Consider the following 15,621-nt stretch of genomic DNA (forward strand, 5'->3'; position numbering starts at 1 on the left):
ATTGTTTGTGAAATTTACAAGCATATTTTGAGTGAAAATTGTTTATACACCAATTTTTTGTATACCATTCAAAGGTTTGAGTTTCAGTTTTTTATAATGTTAATGTTAAATGACAATTTATACATTTGCAGTGTTACAAAAGATTTGAATTTTCTATTCACCAAAGAATCCTGAAAAAAATGTATCACGGTTTCCACAAAAATATTAAGTAGCACAACACTGATAATAATAGGAAATGATTCTTGAGCATCAAATCAGCATATTAGAATTATTTGTGAAGGATCATGTAACACTAAAGACTGGGGTAATGATACGGAAAGTCCAGTCTTGCCATCACAGAAATAAATTACATTTTTAATATATTAAATTAGAAAGCAGTCATTTTAAATCGTTATAATATTTCACAATATTACTGTTTTTACTGTATTTTTTTTTTTTTAATGCAGTCTTGGTGTGCTTAAAGAGACTTACTGACCCCAAACTTTTGAATGGTGGTATAGTTAAAAAAAATGTAAATCAATATTGAATTGTCATTGGCAACATATTTCAATTCCATATTTCAAGACATATTTCTGAGTGAAACAGGATATTCAACCAAGAAAAAATGAGGACGGGACTTGAGTCTGATACTATCATGTTGCTAAGTAAATGGCTAGTATTCACACAAAACATATAATTATTGGATGGAATAATGTGTTTTTAGGTGGAATTGTTTGAGTATTGACATAAATATACTCCGCAACTCTCTTAATAATCTCTGTGTGGATTTTTGATGACATTTTTCACTAAGTGCATTGAAATGCATTCTGCCATTGCTTTATTATTGCATGTAATATTGCCTTTAGTAAAAATTTAGACTTCATAATTTTAAAACGTTGACCATTCATCCCATATAATAGCGAGGCATGTCATCCCCACCCCATCACATTGTATGGGGTGAGCTGTCAGAGCCTGCTGTCAAACAGCCTATTATATGTTTTTCAGCAAAATTATAATAGTAAAAAATAGTGCTGTCAAACGATTAATCGCGATTAATCGCATCCAAAATAAAAGCTTTTGTTCACATAATATGTGTGCACTGTGTATATTTATTATGTATATATAAATACAAACACATACATGTATATAATTAAGAAAAATGTTATCTTTACATAATAAATATATTTATATATATAACAAATTATATGAATATAAATATATACATGTAAATATTTTCAAAATATATACTGTATGTGTGTGATTTTATATACAGTATCTCACAGAAGTGAGTACACCCCTCACATTTTTGTAAATATTTTATTATATCTTTTCATGTGACAACACTGAAGAAATGACACTTTGCTACAATGTAAAGTAGTGAGTGTACAGCTTGTATAACAGTGTAAATTTGCTGTCCCCTCAAAATAACTCAACACACAGCCATTAATGTCTAAACCTCTGGCCACAAAAGTGAGTACACCTCTAAGTGAAAATGTCCAAATTGGGCCCAATTAGCCATTTTCTGTCCCCGGTGTCATGTGACTCGTTAGTGTTACAAGGTCTCAGGTGTGAATGGGGAGCAGGTGTGTTAAATTTGGTGTTATCGCTCTCACTCTCTCATACTGGTCACTGGAAGTTCAACATGGCACCTCATGGCAAAGAACTCTGAGGATCTGAAAAAAAGAATTGTTGCTCTACATAAAGATGGCGTAGGCTATAAGAAGATTGCCAAGACCCTGAAACTGAGCTGCAGCACGGTGGCCAAGACCATACAGCGGTTTAACAGGACAGGTTCCACTCAGAACAGGCCTTGCCATGGTCGACCAAAGAAGTTGAGTGCACATGCTCAGCGTCATATCCAGAGGTTGTGTTTGGGAAATAGACGTATGAGTGCTACCAGCATTGCTGCAGAGGTTGAAGGGGTGGGGGGTCAGCCTGTCAGTGCTCAGACCATACGCCGCACACTGCATCAAATTGGTCTGCATGGCTGTTGTCCCAGAAGGAAGCCTCTTCTAAAGATGATGCACAAGAAAGTCCACAAACAGTTTGCTGAAGACAAGCAGACTAAGGACATGGATTACTGGAACCATGTCCTGTGGTGTGATGAGACCAAGATAAACTTATTTGGTTCATATGGTGTCAAGCGTGTGTGGCGGTAACCAGGTGAGGAGTACAAAGACAAGTTTGTCTTGCCTACAGTCAAGCATGGTGGTGGGAATGTCATGGTCTGGGGCTGCATTGAGTGCTGCTGGCACTGGGGAGCTACAGTTCATTGAGGGAACCATGAATGCCAACATGTACTGTGACATACTGAAGCAGAGCATGATCCCCTCCCTTCTATTCCAACATGATAACGACCCCAAACACACCTCCAAGACGACCACTGCCTTGCTAAAGAAGCTGAGGGTAAAGGTGATGGACTGGCCAAGCATGTCTCCAGACCTAAACCCTATTGAGCATCTGTGGGGCATCCTCAAATGGAAGGTGGAGGAGCGCAAGGTCTCTAACATCCACCAAGGACTCCGGTGGCAACCTGTTAAGCTCTGGTGAACTCCATGCCCAAGAGGGTTAAGGCAGTGCTGGAAAATAATGGTGGCCACACAAAATATTGACACTTTAGGCCCAATTTGAACATTTTCACTTAGGGGTGTACTCACTTTTGTGGCCAGCGGTTTAGACATTAATGGCTGTGTGCTGAGTTATTTTGAGGGGACAGCAAATTTACACTGTTATACAAGCTGTACACTCACTACTTTACATTGTAGCAAAGTGTCATTTCTTCATTGTTGTCACATGAAAAGATATAATAAAATATTTACAAAAATGTGAGGGGTGTACTCACTTCTGTGAGATACTGTATACATAATAAATATACACTGTAAAAAGTGATAAGTTAACTTAACTTAAAAAAATTGAGGAAACCTGTTGCCTTAAAATTTTTAAGTAAATGATCATTAAAAAAATAAGTTAAGTGAATTGTCAAGTTCACTTAACTTTTTTTTTTAAATTACTATTTACTTAATTTTAAGGCAATGGGTTTCCTCACTTTTTTAAGTTAAGTCAACTTATCACTTTCTACAGTGTACACAGTACACGCACATATTATGTAAACAAAAATAAACAATTTTTGGATGCGATTAATCGCGATTGATCGTTTGACAGCAATAGTAAAAATTCAGCAAAAAAGCTAATTTAGAAATACTTTACCTACAGAAAGTAAATAAAATATATAAATATAAAATAAATCTTTGATGACTTTAACCTTATACCATAAATGCTAAGTTCTAAGTTCTACCCTCATTATATATAGTTCTTTATTTTCACTTTTTAACCAGCAATTATTACCAACATATGGTGATTGGAGAATGTATTTCACAAAAAAAAAAAAAAACAGTTGTATCAACTTAACAATTAACATCATAAGTTCTAGACATTGAAAAGTTTATATATGTATAAGATAACTTTTACAACAAAATATAATCAAACTTGCATCAACAGTGATCAAACTGAGCAAGCTCAGCAACCTGTTAGTTGACCCCTCACAACAAAACTGAACATTTATCATTTCTTGCTCATACTAAATGACCTATAAGTTGACCTTAATTGTTTCTGTCTACTTTCTACATTCCATAGATCGTTCAACTTTTAAAAGAGTTTTTTACAGTTTTGTTTGATGCCAACATCCATAACACCTGCTATCTACAGCCTCTGAGACAACTAGCCCAGTCTGCATTTGTTATGGATGTACTGTAACTTTTAACCCTGTATTCCATTATTATAACCACTTTTAGTGTTGGATGGCGACCCACACAGTGTCAATGACCTTTCTGAAATCCAAATGGCACCAGGCAGTCTCCAGAGGGCAGAGGGAGCTGAAGAATCAACATATAGGAGTTTGAAACCCAGAGCATCATCTCTGAAAATGGCGTGGTCTAATATCATGTGGCTCTGGCAAAAGAGATGAAAATATTTTTTGGGGAAAAATTACCATTAAAATGGAAACCGAAGAAGAGAATGCAGTGCAACGTGACTCTTATCTGCTGACGGAAAGCCTTAATATCAGCAACTCCATAGGTCTCTGGCAGAGACTTAACTGAAAATGTTTGATGATGCACTTTTGCGTGATGGGCAAGAGCAGCTGCCTTACTCATTTACCATCTGACGTGTAACTGGGAGATGTGCTCGCAGTGCCAGAGGAATGCATTCAGGGGGCTTTGCTGCAGCGGGCGTACGTTCCAGCCAGCCTGGCCTGAGGAAACCGAACGCGCACACCAGCGTCACTCATCCGTCTTACACCCTTTACCGACCCACTGCAGTTTCTTCTAGCATCTCCTACGTTCTTCTCGGAAGCTCTTGAATCGATGCTCCCTACTGTACTCCTCACCTTTCGTTTTCTGTTTTCATGTAACTTTATGTTTGTTAACCTCATTGAAAATCGTGTTTGAATTTAATGCGACGCAAAGTCACTCCCACTTTTTTGTGACAAGGGAAAATATTATATTATTTATTAAAAATGTGCAATATGATTTATTTTTACACTTGCATAGTTTAATTGTTCACCAAATAGGGGCATTGTAATTTTGTCCCAGTATTTAAGAGATGGAAAAATATGAAAAGTTTAGAGTTAGAGGTATGATTCAAGATCTGTGGTTTCCCACTCTTTGTTGAACACATCCATTTAGATCATGGCAAACCAATCAAAAAGTCTTATGAAGTGTGTTATTTATTGAATTCTGGGAATTGACTGTTTGTCGTGTTATGTAAATTAAGCCCATGCCATCGTGCATGCAATGTTGTGCAAGAGTTATTGTGCTTCAGATGTCAGGTTTGACGTGTGACAGCAGGTGAGATGTTTTGAGAAAGAAAAAAAAAAGACGATGTTGAGGGCTTGCTTGCATGTTTATGACCTTGGATGCTTTGGATATCAAAAGTCAGGTAGTGCCACAGTCGGGTGGCGCTAGAGGAAGTAGGACATTGCCTTTAAGAGTCTTTAACAGTACTTCAGTTTACCTCAAACAACATAGAAAAGGAAATAAAAGCCTCGTATGAGATGAAGTCTTTGTCTTAAATCTGTAGTATGCAAATTCTGACTGACAGGGCCGTTGGGGATTCAATTTAAATGTGCCACTATATTGTCAAATTAGTTTTTTTGGTACATCCTGAAATTTTACTTTTATTTGTTATTCTTATATTTATGTGCAGTTTCCCTCTTCAGAAGGTTTATTTATTATATATAGCATTCTAGATATCGTTTCTAGTGTTTGGTGAGTGTACAAGGGCTTGGAAAACTCAGTTTCTCTTCTTCAAACCCTCATTTGCTTTTAGTTTCGTTTGCATGGGGTCTTTAAATGCATTAACACCTGTATATTTGATTCAAAACAACTAAGGTGAAATATGTTTAAGGCATAAAACTTTACTTTTGCGGGATGTGTTTCATTTGGTTGGATTTCAGTTCTGTGCAACAATGCAGTGCAATGTGTACGGGCTCTTTTATATGTTTTCTGAAGGAAAGTTATGAGCTCTTATGCTAACAGGGCAAGACATGGAGTTATTTTTCTAAAAACAAATGTTGCACAAACAAAAAACATTTATATACTATATGAGGTTTATTCTATTTATAAGCGTTTTTACAGAGCACAGCCATTACAATATGAATTCTAAAAATATATTTTTCTATAGAAATGCACAATTGTATTTTGTCAAAAGCAGTATAGCTCCTTTATATCAAGCATTGCATCTCACACATCATCAGAATTAAGACTCTAAGCCTATATATGATTCAACGTGATTTGAAATGCTGAGGATGCAGGAATTCTTTTTGAACCCTTGAATGCAAAAAACTCATCTCTGTTTCATGTCAAGCCCATGGGTTAGCCCCACGTATTTCTGTAATTTGAAAAGTTATGGTATTTATCTGTATAATAAAATGTTATGCCTTGTAAGTCTGATTTCTCCATGATTTCTTTATTGTGGTAAATTTACAGTGTTAAAGGACTTCTTACTGATTCTGAATCAGTGAATCAAATTGTGTCGAGTCTTTTATTTAGTTGGAAAATTCTGGCCGATACTTACAATTATTTTAATGTTATGTACGAAAAACTGATTAGATTAGATAAGATAAGCTTTATTAATGATACATGGATGATATTTAAATTCTATGCAATAGAATTTTATATAAAATAGTAACACTCAATCAATTGTTTTAAATGCTAAAAGTGTATTTAGGTATCACTATACCGTATAATATACAGTAAGAAAAACTGATATTTATTTTGACAGATGTAAAGATTTTTCTTAAACTATAATTTTTATTGTTTGTTTTAAATATTAACATGAAATGTAAAAAAGAGTCAAACGATTAATCGTGATTAATTGCATCCAAAATAAAAGCTTTTGTTTACATAATATATGTGTGTACTCTGTATATTTATTATGCATATATAAATACACACACATGCATGTATATATTTAAGAAAAATATGTTATGTTTATATATTAAATATATTTATATATGATATAAATTATATGAATATAAATATATGCTGTATGTGTGTGTTTTATATATACATAATAAATATACACAGTACACACACATATTATGTAAAAAAAAGCTTTTATTTCGGATGTGATTAATCGTGATTAATCGTTTGACAGCACTAGTAAAAATAGAGAAAACAAGCATGAACAATTAAATATCCAAATTAAAAATCTCAAAAAATCCACCGATAACCAGTATGTTACCGCATAGAACTATTTTAAAACACATTTATTCACTTTTGTTGGGTTATTTTGCACTACACAGAAATACAGTACAGTTATAATACAGTACATGTTGCTCTGTACCCTCTGACCGTTTAAAATACTTTCAGCGTTTCACTTTTGCATGACTAAATGTAGACGTGCATAGCATGAGCACTGTGCTCCACACTAAAGAATCAGTTTCACATGTGTAATCTTAAACGTCTTCAGAGGCCAAAGCTCTACCAGCTTCTAAAATGTGAATGTAAAGTGTTGCTGAAATTGGATTAAGACTAGTAAGCAGTGAAGGGATATCGCTGGTTATGTGTTTTCTTAAAACAGAGTCGCTAAGACATTAACATAAGCAAAATTATATTTCTGTGTTTAGCTTAGCACCATCGGAATGACTGGTTTCCACTTAGTAGACATTATAATGGATTATATGTAGTGAATCACCCTTGTGGCCTTATTTGTAAGCACTCTTAAGAAAACCAACGTCTGAGTGTAGCGTACTTGGCAAATGACTCACATACTGGTAGTCTAAACAAACCTGGGCTCTGCTTTCCTGACATAAACAGCTGTCAGAATATAAAATATGTATATCTAGATTGTTTCATGCAATAAACAGCATTCCACATTCAGCTTAGTTTACAAATTCGATTAGGCCGAATAAATTTTAATGTATGGATCTCAGACACTAGCATTTCTGTGTTTATTTTGTAACATGGCTTTTGGATGTGTTTTGGTCTAATTAATTTTAGGAATTTGCTATGAACCACTGTTAATTAAATCAGGGAATTGCTTACAGTGGTTTTATATTGTATTACCTATATTTTGGGCCCCTGCCTTTACAGTATATTTACAGTATTTGTCATCAAAATAAACTTTCAATAAAATGGTTACATGTGACATTAATAGTTAAAGGATAGGCCTACATGGGTGAATCATCAGTTTATGACAAATTAATTATGGCTTAACCTTTGGTTTATTGTTGATATATAAGGATAAAAGACTTGAGAGCTCAAGTCCCTGGGTCACTGGTTCCTTTAGATATGCACACATGTGAAATGAGAAGTGACAGAACTGTTACAGGAGCTCGGATGTGGCTTTGTAGCCTTAAAGGAGTGTGCTGATAAATTAGATATGACATTGCTTTTCTTTTTAGAGAGAAAACCCACATGTATATTCTATACTGTATCTGAAACCTACTGTCCTTGATTTATTTAAATACTAAACAGGTATATATATGCAAATTATGTAAAAACAATTGCATGCATATCCTGGAAAAAATAAATTAATTAAAAATTAAATATATATATATATATATATATATATATATATACTGTATATACACTGTATTGCCAAAAGTATAGGGTCACCCCCTTCTAATGAACAGGTTTGACTACTTTAGTAATTTCCATGAGTACAAATCTTAATGTTTAAGCATATAATGATATTCTAGGGAATTGTGTGCTTCTAATTTTAAAGCAACACTTTGGACAGGACCCTTTTCTATTCTAACATGACAATGCCTCTGTGTATAAGGCAAGGTTAAAAAAGAAATGATTGATTTGGTCAGTGTGGAAGAACTTGACTGGTCTGCAGAAAGCCAAGTCCTAATCCAAGCTGAACACCGCTGGTGTGACTTTAAATGTCAAAAACTCTTTACCAAACACTAATGCCTTGTACATATGGGTACAGTCATTTTAGACACTTCCAAAACTGTTGCAACAGAGATGGAAATACAATTTTTAAATAGCCTACATGAATTATGTTTCCATCTTTGTTGCCACAGTTTTGGAAGTGCCTTTTTCTGTTCTAAAGAAGGGGGTGTACCAATATGTTTGTCCATATAGTCTATGTACAAGTCATTGGTGTTTGGTGATGAGTTTTTGGCTCAAGATCTGCATTTAAAGTCACACCAGAGGTGTTCAGCTTGGATTAGGACTTGGCTTTCTGCAGACCAGTCAAGTTCTTCCACACTGACTAAATCAATAATTTCTTTTTGAACCTTGCCTTATACACAGAGGCATCGTAATAATTACATAATTTGCTTATTAATCTAATTAGCCACAAATAATTATTTATCAATATTTGCTGAGAAAAAAAAACAACTGTAAATGCCCCAAATAAACAATTAAAATTTTAATTATCCTTAGACGGTGATGTTGAATAGACAACACAAAAAAGTGACCTTTCAAAATGTTAATGTTGTATGTTTTAATTCTATGACTCTTCTCATTAATGCAAAACATTCTTGTATTCTGTCTGGAATATGTTTTAGCCTCTGCTGTAACGAGGAGTCAGTGGCGTTAGGATCCATGTGCAGCTTTATTAATACAGAATGCAAGTCAAACAGGCAAAGTTCAATCACGGGCTTCAAACACAACGTAGACAGGGCAGAATCAAAGTCAGAGTTCAGGCTAAGGATCAGGGCTGGCGGAAAACACTCAGGATAATCAAGTAACAAAGCAGGTTGAATCAGAGTCGGCAGGCAGCAAAGAATCAGAGTCCAGTAACTAGTCCAGGTCATACACGGGGAATCATACACGGGGTAAACACTCGGAAATGTTTGCATGACAAGACAAGACTTCGCAATGAGGTGATAGGGAGAACAGCTTATAAAGGTGAGGGTGATGAGAGACACCTGTGCCCCTAATCAGCCACAGGTACGGGGTATATGGGAAATGGAGTTCGTGACGTTAATACTCAGGTAATGGTTCCCACTGGTGGCGATCGGAGGGAGCCACAGAGGCTGAGTTCGTGACAGAGCCCCTCCCCTGTGAGCGGCTCCTGACGCGAGGAGGCAAACGACGCCGGGGTCTTCCTCGAGGTCTCGGGGCAGGTCTGTCCGGGTGGTCTCTATGGAAGTCTGTGGTAAGTGAAGGGTCGAGGATATCATCAGCATTGACCCATGACCGTTCCTCCGGGCCGTACCCCTCCCAGTCCACGAGATACTGAAGGAATCTGCCCTGACGACGAGAGTCCAGGATTTCCCGAACCTGGTATGCCTCCTGACCGTCGACGATGATGGGAGGGACTCTCTGGTCACCAGCCTCGTCTAGGACCTCCGCTCCTCTCGGACCACCAGCGGGCTTGAGCAGAGAGACATGAAAAGTGGGTGAGATACGGTAATGAGCAGGTAAGGCTAATCTAAATGAAACTGGAGTGATTTGTCTGATGATTTTGAAGGGACCCACGTACCTGGGACTGAGCTTTTTGCAAGGTAACCGGAGCCTTAGATCATGGGTGGACAACCAAACCCATTGCCCTGGCTGATAGTCGGGATTGGGGCGCCGATGACGATTGACCTGTTCTCTGGTGCGACAAACTGCTCGTTGAAGATGGACGTGAGCTTCGTTCCATGTCTCCTCACTGCGTTGTAACCATGAGTTGACTGCAGGTAAGTCTGAGGGTTCTCCTGACCATGGAAACAGTGGGGGTTGGAAGCCTAGGACACATTGAAAGGGAGTAATACCAGTAGATGGTTTACGGAGTGAATTTTCGGCATATTCGGCCCATAGCAAGTAGCGACTCCAGTCGAGCTGATTCTTATGACAGTATGAACGGAGGAAGCGGGTGAGTTCTTGGTTTAGCCGTTCCACCTGTCCATTGGCTTGAGGATGGTACCCGGAAGTGAGGCTGACATTTATGCTTAGTTGGTGACAGAAGGCTGACCAAACACGGGAGGTGAACTGAGGACCCCAATCAGAAACTATATCCTCTGGTAGACCGTAGAACCTGAATACATAGTTGCAGAGCGTTTCAGCGGTTTCAAGAGCAGTGGGAAGTTTGGGAAGTGGTATCAACCTGCAGGCCTTAGAGAAGCGATCAATTACCGTGAGAATGGTAGTGTGTCCCTGAGAGGATGGTAAGTCAGTCACAAAATCAATGGCTATATGTGACCATGGGCGTTGTGGAATGGGTAACGGATGAAGAAGCCCAGCAGGTAGTTGATGCGGGGACTTAGATGTATTGCAGATAGGGCAATTCTGGATGAATGTGATAGTGTCGGTTCGTAGAGTGGCCCACCAGAACTTATTGTTGAGGAGTTGTAATGTGGCTGCAATACCCGGATGGCCGGAGATGGGATTCGAGTGGACCAGTTGCATCACTCGTTGTCTTAAAATCTGCGGGACGTATATGAGGTTGTGTGGGGTTTCAGCTGGTGGTGGATCAATGACCTGAGCCTCCGTGATTTTGGCCATTATGTCCCACTGCACGGGCGCGAGGATGATGGTGGATGGAATAATGGGTTCTTGATCTGGGGATTTGGAGTCAGATTCATGGAGCCGAGAAAGAGCATCAGCCTTAGTATTTTGGGAACCGGGACGGTAAGTAATTTTGAAGTTGAATCTGGTGAAGAAGAGAAACCATCTTGCTTGTCGGTGATTGAGTCTTTTGGCTGATTTCAGATACTCTAGGTTACGGTGGTCAGTGAGAACAGTGAATGAGTGTTTTGCCCCTTCCAGCCAGTGACGCCACTCCTTGAATGCTGCCTTCATAGCGAGGAGTTCGCGGTTGCCCACGTCATAATTCTGCTCTGTCGGGTTCAGTTTGCGGGAGAAGAACGCACAGGGGTATAATTTGGGAGGATCACCCTGGCGTTGTGAGAGCACTGCCCCGATGCCCGTACTGGAAGCGTCCACTTCCACGATGAATTCGATATCCGGGTCGGGATGATGCAGGATAGGAGCGGTCGTGAACCTCTCCTTCAGTGACCGGAATGCTGCTATAGCTGCCGAAGACCAGGTTTCCCTTTTTGATCATGGATGTCATGGGGGCCGCGATCATACTGAAGTTACATATGAACCGTTGATAAAAGTTAGCAAATCCTAAGAAGCGTTGTAGTTCTTTGAGAGTGGTAGGCTGGGGCCAGTTGACTACTGCTTGAACCTTCTGATCGTCCATGGCGACTCCTCCGGAACTGATCACATATCCGAGGAAGGAGATGGTTTCTTGATGGAACTTGCATTTCTCTGCCTTGGCGTACAGTTGGTGTTGCATGAGACGTTTCAGGACTGCTCTGACGTGTCTGACATGTTCCTCATAGGTTTCCGAGTAAATTAAGATGTCGTCAATGTAGACAATTACCCATTGGTTCAGCATGTCTCTGAAAACGTCGTTAATAAATGCCTGAAACACAGAAGGACTATTGGACAGCCCGAACGGCATAACAAGATACTCATAGTGCCCCGTAGTGGTGGAGAATGCCGTCTTCCACTCATCCCCTTCACGAATGCGAATGAGGTTGTAGGCACAACGACGATCCAGTTTGGTGAAATATCTAGCTCGTCTGAGTTGTTCGAGGGCTGCAGGGACGAGTGGTAAAGGGTAACAGAACTTCCTGGTGATGTCGTTGAGAGACCGGTAGTCGATACAGGGACGAAGACCTCCATCTTTCTTTTTGACAAAGAAGAACCCCGCTGATGCGGGTGACGTAGAGGGACGGATGAAACCTTTGGCGAGCTCCTCCTCGATGTATGACCACATAGCTTCTGCTTCGGGTTGTGATAGCGGGAAAACTCTGCCCTTGGGAGGTTGTGCTCCGGGGAGGAGATCTATGGCACAGTCACTGGCTCGATGAGGAGGTAAGTGCGATGCTTTCACTTTGCTGAAGGCCTCGACTAAATCTTGATATTCGTTGGGTAAAGGATTTTTCAAGGAAGTCTCACTCCCTCTCTTGATGGGCATGCTGTGGAGACAATTTTGATTTGACCATTGGATGATTTGTTTCTTAGTCCACGAGATAGAGGGGTTATGTTGCTCCAACCATGGAAGGCCCAGGATAATGGTATTTCGTGGAGATTGGAACACAAACAGGCAGATGATTTCAGTGTGGAGGGAGCCGGTCCTCAATTGGAGATCTTCAGTGGTGAATTGAATGCAACCGGAGCCCAGGGGTCGGCCATATAGCGCTGCAACTGCCAAGTGAGAGTCACAGGGAACAAGAGGGATATTATTATTTCTAGCGAATGACACATCCATGAAATTTCCTGCTGCTCCTGAGTCAATCAATGCAACGGTCTCCATAACTCTCCATTGATCTCCAGGGTGACTGCAATCTCTAAACTGGTAGTAGATCTCGAAATCTCACTCACCGCCACAGGATTGCGAGATGGACGAGTAGGACAGGATGCTCGTAGATGTCCAGGCAATCCGCAGTACAGGCATAAGCTCTGTCGAAGGCGTCTTTCTCTTTCCTCCTCGCTGATGCGTGTCAAGCCAATTTGCATGGGTTCTACGTCAGTGTTAGTTGCTGCAGGTACAACGGAGAATGCGGGCTGACGGTTGGTGCGACGAGAGCGGAGTAGGTTGTCGATCTTGATAGGCAGTTCGATGAATTGTTCCAGTGACTTTCCCTCGTCGTGACAGGCGAGTTCAGACTGCAGCTCCAGATTCAAGCCTTTACGGTAATGAAGTTTGAGGGGATCGTCTGGCCACCCCATCTGAGCTGTGAGGATGCGAAAAGAGAGAGCGTAGTCCGCCGCTGAACCCCTTCCTTGACAGAGAGATAGTAGTTGCTCACCCGCCTCCTTTCCTCCAGCTGGGTGCTCGAACACCTCCTTGAATCGTTGAATGAACGCTCTGAACGAAGGGAAGGTTGGTCTATCCTCACTCCACACCGCGGTGGCCCAATCCAGCGCTCTCCCCGTGAGAAGCGAACACACGAATGCGATGCGGCTTTCGTCTGTAGGGTATAGCATGGTCTGTTGGTTGACAAACAGAGCACTGAAGTAAAAAGCCCTTATATTTGGTCGGAGATCCGTCAAATTTCTCTGGGAAGGCGAGACGAGGGCTGGCGGTGGTGGTGTGTGCTTGAGGTGGATTGGAAGGTGGAGCAGGAGCGTTGGATGCTTGGAGACGAAGAGCTTGTAAAGTCTTTACCAGTTCTTCGGTTACTGAAGTGAGTCGGTTGAGCTGTTGTTGGTGTGTGGCCGCTTGGGCAGAGATCTCGGTGGCGACGTGGTAGAATGCTGCTGGATTGAAGTCTGGCGAAGTCTTCTGTAACGAGGAGTCAGTGGCATTAGGATCCATGTGCAGCTTTATTAATACAGAATGCAAGTCAAACAGGCAAAGTTCAATCACAGGCTTCAAACACAACGTAGACAGGGCAGAATCAAAGTCAGAGTTCAGGCTAAGGATCAGGGCTGGCGGAAAACACTCAGGATAATCAAGTAACAAAGCAGGTTGAATCAGAGTCGGCAAGCAGCAAAGAATCAGAGTCCAGTAACTAGTCCAGGTCATACATGGGGAATCATACACGGGGTAAACGCTCGGAAATGTTTGCATGGCAAGACAAGACTTCGCAATGAGGTGATAGGGAGAACAGCTTATAAAGGTGAGGGTGATGAGAGACACCTGTGCCCCTAATCAGCCACAGGTACGGGGTATATGGGAAATGGAGTTCGTGACGTTAATACTCAGGTGATGGTTCCCTCTGGTGGCGATCGGAGGGAGCCACAGAGGCTGAGTTCGTGACATCTGCATCACATTTTGATATTCAAAGGAATAGTTCACCCAAAAATTAAAATTCTCTCATCGTTTACTCACCCTCATGTCGTCCCAGATGTTTATGACTTTCTTTCTTCAGATGAACACAAGCAAAGATTTTTAGTCTGTATAATGCAAGGGGACAGGACCACGAAACCACACAAATTGAACACGACGGTCAAGTTTAAATTATTGGTATTTGTATTTTTTGTATTTATCCTTTCACTTAAGAAGACGCTGATTCATTAACAGGGGTTGTATGAGCTACTGTCTGTCATATTCATTTTTGGACGTCCCATACACTTGCATTAAACAAAGAGAGATGTTTTTTTTTTCTAAAACTCTTGGTTTGTGTTCATCTGACAAATGAAAGTCATATATATATTGGATGGCATGAGGGTGGAAAGGATAGAGTTTCCTTTTAATCCCTTTCCCTGTATTTGTGTGTGTGTGTGTGGGTTGGTATTTGTGGTTTACGTGGACAAAATTTGTATAATGACATGGGTATGACAGAGGTATTACAATTTGAAGGTGGTTTATGAGGACACTGCCTATGTCCCCGTAAATCAAAAGGCTTAAAAAACATACTAAATGGTTTTTCTTTTAATCTAAAAATGCAGACAGTCTCCTGTAAGGGGTAGGTTTAGGTGTAGGGTTGGTGTAGGGCAATAGCACATACAGTTTGTACAGTATAAAAACCATTATGCCTATGGAGAGTCCCCGTAAACCACTAAAACAAACATGTGTGTGTTGTGTTGTGTGTGTGTTCCACTGTGCATTTTAAATGTTGTTGTTGCACTAGATATATGTGTTTGACCTGTGCATTTTGTTTCGTTTTCTCCCTTTAACAAAACTTCTGTATATCTGTTAGGAAAAAAAGTACTTCTACTTTTTTAATACTTGAGTACAATTTAAAGTTGTACTTTTTTACTTTTACTCAAGTATGTTTTTGGCCTGATACTTGTACTTTCACTTGAGTAAAAGTTTTGAGTACTTTTTACACCTCTGGAACTAGGGGTGCTGAGGGTCCCGCTGGACCGGGTCTGAGATTTTCCTTTTGCCCCTCGATCATCCCCAAAATATTTAATTTTTGTGATTATTTATTAAACTGACCAGAAATATAGCCTAGTGCGGTTGTATTTTTCTTGCAGGCCTCGCGGCGCACATCCCTACATCATTCCCTCAAACTGACAGAATTTCATGTGAATGTTCACGCGATATTACCGTTTACATTCCGACTTGTAAAAACCATTCACATCCTCGTCCTTTTTATGAGCTGTTTTCTGAATATTTCTCGCTTCTCAAGACGGCCACTGTCAATAAGCACTGCTCTTTAATTGCGCTCTAGTCTCTGGTCAAACGCGCTCAAACCACTGCTAGTCTAATCTGTAGCCTAATGTAATCTATTAA

At 40.0% G+C, this 15,621-nt stretch overlaps 1 protein-coding gene across 1 annotated transcript in view; it reads left to right on the forward strand.

Moving 5' to 3' along the window:
- Nucleotides 1-5,921, forward strand: part of jph1a (junctophilin 1a) — a 41,292-nt gene extending 35,371 nt beyond the window's left edge. Inside the window, exon 6 of the mRNA XM_058765363.1 lies at nucleotides 3,771-5,921. The gene's annotated coding sequence lies outside the window, so the exon portion shown is untranslated. The remainder of the gene's footprint in view (nucleotides 1-3,770) is intronic.
- Nucleotides 5,922-15,621: the final 9,700 nt, after the last annotated feature.

This window comes from Onychostoma macrolepis, chromosome 24, assembly GCF_012432095.1.
Source record: "Onychostoma macrolepis isolate SWU-2019 chromosome 24, ASM1243209v1, whole genome shotgun sequence".
NCBI lineage: Eukaryota > Metazoa > Chordata > Actinopteri > Cypriniformes > Cyprinidae > Onychostoma > Onychostoma macrolepis.